This window comes from Herpailurus yagouaroundi, unplaced genomic scaffold (assembly GCF_014898765.1).
Source record: "Herpailurus yagouaroundi ecotype Mexico unplaced genomic scaffold, PumYag 67437, whole genome shotgun sequence".
NCBI classification, from domain to species: Eukaryota; Metazoa; Chordata; class Mammalia; order Carnivora; family Felidae; genus Herpailurus; species Herpailurus yagouaroundi.
In genome coordinates, this window is record NW_024420249.1 from 1,898 (window position 1) to 7,077 (window position 5,180).

At 56.6% G+C, this 5,180-nt stretch overlaps 1 long non-coding RNA gene across 1 annotated transcript; it reads right to left on the bottom strand.

Moving 5' to 3' along the window:
* Window positions 1-281: 281 nt before the first annotated feature.
* On the bottom strand, window positions 282-4,902 carry LOC121025002 (uncharacterized). The gene is made up of 5 exons (XR_005787904.1): window positions 4,763-4,902; window positions 3,742-3,861; window positions 3,473-3,548; window positions 582-662; window positions 282-371 (listed from the first exon to the last, which is right to left on the bottom strand). It is a non-coding gene; the product is annotated as an uncharacterized LOC121025002 (long non-coding RNA).
* Window positions 4,903-5,180: the final 278 nt, after the last annotated feature.

Consider the following 5,180-nt stretch of genomic DNA (forward strand, 5'->3'; position numbering starts at 1 on the left):
CTCACGGTAAAGGCGAGGAAATCAGCCGGGCTGCGGCGACTTCTCACCAAATGCGGGTAGACGGAGCTCATGTCATAGGGAGGAGGCGGTGTCCCCACCCCAGGGATCTGGGTTCTCTCCCCTACCACGTCTCGTTCTGATCAACAGAAACAGACAGAAGCACGGGGCAGGGGCCCTCCGAGCCTGGGGCCCAAGAGGCCTCGCAGCTGCTCCCAGGGCCATGGCCATGAGAGGGAGGGAGGGTGAAGGGACCAGGCAGCAGGAGGCATCCCTCCCCCCACCCGCCCCCCCCACAGGGGGGTCCGACAGATTACCGAGCAGAAACCTCCTCGATCTTCTCAAATGTCCGGGCCACAGCCAGGTAAGGGACCCTGGGGGAGGAAGAGAGACACGGGGCAGTGCATACAACCCACGCCGTCCATCGTCTGTCCACCTGCCTCCCCACGCTTCCCACGCTGCTGCCTGTGTCCCCTGAACGTGGACACGAGGGACGCAGCAGTTCCCTCCAACGGAGGCCTCCAGGGAGAGGCACCCGGCGACAGGGGCGCGAGGAAGGCAGTCGGGGGCGGGAGAAGCCTCACTTCTGGCCCGGCTTCCAGCAGGCGTCGTCGACGGGATGGTAGTTGTTCTTGGCCGGGTTGTAGCCAGAGGGGTCCAGGGGTCTGTGGAGGCAAAGGGGAGATCAGACACCTGGGGCAAAGCAGAGCCGCTCCTTCAACTAACACTTCCCGGAGCACCTGCTGTGCCCCCGACACCGTTCTAGGCACGAGGGCACACAAAGGAACGAAAACAAAGTTGGTGAGCCTGGAGCTTCCGCTCTAGTGGGAGAGTCAGGGGCAACAAGACAAAACAAAACACAGAAGCAAACAATTTCGATATTAAGAAACATTTAAAACCAAGTGGTGGGGGGCACAGTGGGATAGAAGGTGCTAGATCTGAGGAAAAGGTGGGGAAGGAGATGTTTGGGCAGAATAACCTGGGGCGTGAGCAGACTGGGTATCGGGGAGAAGAGCACTCCAGGCAGGGGCAACAGCCAGTGCAAAGGCCCTGAGGTAGACACGCACATGACACGTTTAAGGAATGGAACCGTGGCTGGGGGCGTGGCCAGCATGATCTGGCTGCTTTTTACCGTCCGTTCTAAGAGGCTAGGGACCCCTCGGGTTTCCCAACCAACATCTCCCTTACTTTCTCTGGATGGAACAGCAGGAAAAGGGTGCCGTCTCTGGGTGCCGCAAAGTGCCAGGCACTGTGCTCAGAGCACTGCCTCTGTTCGCAATGAGCCACACTAGGGACTCTTCTAACCCTGTTTCCCGGATACTCGTAGGTGGGAGTAGCCGCAGCCGACACAGGGTCATATGACAAGCAGCGCAGCCCCAGAGATGGCGTTCCAAACCTCCCCGTTCTAAATGCCTCCGGAAATGCCTCACGCTGACTCTGCCGGGGCCACTCGCGGCCAGACTGTGCAGTCAGACCCATTTGGGTTCCTGTCCCTGTTCCCTCCTCGAGCAGCCGCGCCACCCTGAGAGAGCAGTTTCCTCTCTCTGAACCATGGTGCCCTCGTCCGTACCACGGAGCTCCCAAGAGTCCCCACCATCACACGTTGTCGTGAGGGTTAAGAAATTACGGTGAAGGGGAGCTGAGCGTCCGACTTCGGCTCCGGTCATGATCTCACGGTTTGTGAGTTCGAACCCCGTCCGTCTGTGCGGACAGCTCGGAGCCTGGATCCTGCTTCGGATTCTGTGTCTCCCTCTCTCTCTGCCCCTCCCCCGCTCATGCCCTGTCTCTCTCTGTCTCTCAAAAGTAAATAAATAAATGTAAAAAAAAATTAAAAAAAAAAAAAAAAAGGAATTATGGTGAGGGCGCCCCCTCCTTGGTGCACTCTATGGGGAGCTTTTTAAAAAAGTTTTAGTTAATTAATTTATTTTGAGAGAGAGAGAGAGAGTGTGTGGGGGGGGGGAGGGGCAGAGAGAGGGAGAGGACCCAAAGCGCAGAGCCCGATGCGGGGCTCGAACCCATGAAACGCGAGCTCACGACCTGAGCCGAAATCAAGAGTCACATACCTAACTGACGGGCCGACCCAGGCGCCCCTGTGGGGAGCGTGTTTAAAATGACCCGGACTCCCCAGCCTCAGGCCTGTATCTACCTCAAAACTGGGGAGGCACAAGAGGGTGGGAGAGAAGACTCGGGAACTTTTCCAGCTCTTGCGCGGACTCTGATGCACAGACGGGGCTGTGCGGCTGAGCCGGACGGGGCGTGCGTGGGGCTCCGCAGGGGAAGCATTTCCTAGGTGGTGGTCGTCCCGGTCGACCGTACTGTTCTTATGAGAGACAGCACAGCGGTTAAGAAATCCTACAGCCAGGCCGCCTGGTTCAAATCTCAGCGCGCGGGCCTCGCTCCCCACCCGTGACCTACGCGAGGCACCGACGGTAAATTAATACTAAGAGGAACAATAGTAGCAGCTACGACCTGCTGAGCTTGGCAGTGGCCAGGCCCTAGCCAAATGTTTCTAACCCTCGGGAGGAAACTGGCACAGAAAGGCTAAGGCGCTTCCCCAAGGTCACACAGCTGGCCGAGGAGGAGCTGGGGCTTCTCACCACTCCACGATACCGTCCTGCCTTCAGGCCTCACCTTCCTCGTCTGTGAAATGGGGATACCGACAGAACCTATGCACCTATGCACAGTGACCGCTGGATGAAAGCGAGTGCGGTCACCGGTATGTCCCCATTTCCGAGGTGAGAAAAACTGGACGTCCCGAACGTTTGTCTGTCTCCTGGAGGCAGCCATCGGAGATGGACGAGTAATCAGGCTTGGAATGGAGCTGGAAGAATGATCTCGGGATCACGTGAAATAGGTAACAGGACGGGGGCGCCAGGGTGGCTCAGTCGGTGAAGAGCCCGACTCTTGGTTTCGGCTCAGGTCAGGAGCTCGCGGTTCGTGGGCTCGAGCCCCTGCATCTGGCACCACGCAGAGCCTGCCTGGGATTCTCTCTCTCCCTCTGTCTCTGCCCCTCCCTTGGTCGTGCACGCCCGTGCGTGCACTCTCTCAAAATCAACAAATAAACTTTAAAAAAAAAAAAGAAGAAGAATTAACTGTAATCACGGCTTTTCAAAAAATTCTTTGCGTGTTTTTTTTATTTTATTTTTGAGAGAGAGAAAGGGTGCAAGCGGGGAGGGGCAGAGAGAGAGAGGGAGACACAGAATCCGAAGCGGGCTCCAGGCTCCGAGCTGTCAGCGCAGAGCCCGACGCGGGGCTCGAACCCACGGACTGCGAGATCGTGACACGAGCCAAAGTCGGACGCCCAAACCGGCGGAGCCCTCCAGGCCCTACCGTAATCACAGATTTTTAAAGCTAAAAGAATTTTTGGTGATTATCGGTCTCGTCTTTACAGGGATAAAATCAAGAGAATTCGGACCCACTGCGCTACTCCCTTTAATGCCCCGTCCTCGCTACTCGACAATCGATATCAACTCACCCTTTGGCCTCCTCCTTTCTAGGGGCGCCAGGTCCCTCTTCTTTCCCTTCTTTCTTGGTCGCCGGCTTCCGAGGGGCTGGGAATGAAGTCAGGAAACTGTGGGCCCTTCCTCCTGAGAGCCCCCACTGCCCAACTCCTCTCGGCCCATCAGGCCAGGAGAGAGGGGTCAGGCCTTCCGTAGGGCAGGGGTAGGGCAGGGCGTGCTCCGGAGAAAGGCCTACCGGCCTCCTCCCCGCGCGGCTGGGAGCTGATGGGCGGGAGACACTCACCGAAGAAACTGCTGACCGTCTTGGGAGCTCTGGGGGGAGGCTCAGCCTGGTCCCCCGCCCGTGCTTCCTGCTTTCCGGCCACCTCAGGCTCTGAGGTGCTGTCTGTCGGGGGCTCGGCTGCTAAAGCGAGACCCAGGGTCAGTTGGAGATGCCAACATCCAACCCGAAACTTCATTTGTAACCCCGGGTCATTCTGACGCCCCGAGCAGAAAACGGCCCCTGTTTTGCCCCTTTTCTCTCCGCGCGTAAGTTTTGAGCCTCTTGGGCCTGAAGCTTTTGCGTCAAGTACTAAGGGTTCCGCTCGGCATCTGGCCTGAAACTGGAGACGTTATGCGAACGGCGGTAAAAAGAAATCTCAGCACGATTAGAAGAAAACACTCCCGCTTCTCCTGCCGCTGCAGCAAATCGGATGCGATTTGTATCCTCAAAATGCGCCCATGGTGTCCTTTCTCACACAGGAGTCTCACGGACACCCAGCTGTGGGCTTGTGGTCTGGCCTGTGAGGGTAACTACACTGTCTAACTTCATAAATTCCCGCTCAGTGAGCAGCACTTAGTACCTGTGATTTCGCAGAGATACAAATATCTTATTGGAGGACGCCCAGCTCTTTTTTCTTTACCCACACACACAGGGGGGAGATTATAACCGTAAGAACGGTAATAAAACCTACGACTCCCCTAGAATTTGCATCTTTTTTTATGTTTATTCATATTTGAAAGACAGAGCACGAGCAGGGGTGGGGCGGAGAAAGAGGGGGACACAGAATCCAAAGCAGGCTCCAGGCTCTGAGCCGTCAACACAGAGCCCGGCACGGGGCTCGAACTCGCGAACCGCGAGATCGCGACCTGAGCCGAAGTCGGACGTTCAACCGACCGAGCCACCCAGGCGCCCCTCCTAGAATTTGCATTTAAACAACACATTTGAGGAGCTATGTCGTGTTGAAAATTAACTGGCCTCCGAAGACATCCAACCCAAAGCCAGAGAGCCAGGGCGGGCTGGAGGCAGAGGACTGGAAACTCACGGGAGGTCTCTAAGTGCTCAGCGGGCGTCGTGGGCCGGTCCCCTTCTGCTTCCTCCTTTTGGGCCAATTCAGGCTCTGTGAGGCTTTCTGTTGGGGTCTCTGCTTTGGATAACAGACAGAAAAGTCAGATGGCAAAAAAGAATCACTCTGACTCCCCCAAGGACATTTCAAGTCCCGAGACGGTCAGCCCCCGGCTATTCCTGTGTGCCAGTCAAGCATATCTGTAAAGTGATAGGAGATGTGACAGTCCGTTCTTGGTCAGCCCCAAGCGCGGCAGGACCCCCAACACAATCCGAACCCTGTGTTCCTTTGCCTGGGCAACCAGACCTGGACACAAACAGCCAGTACCGTCTTAGCAACTTTTAGAATTATTCACCGCAAAATACAACCAGAAAGAGTCCCAAACGCATGCGATAAC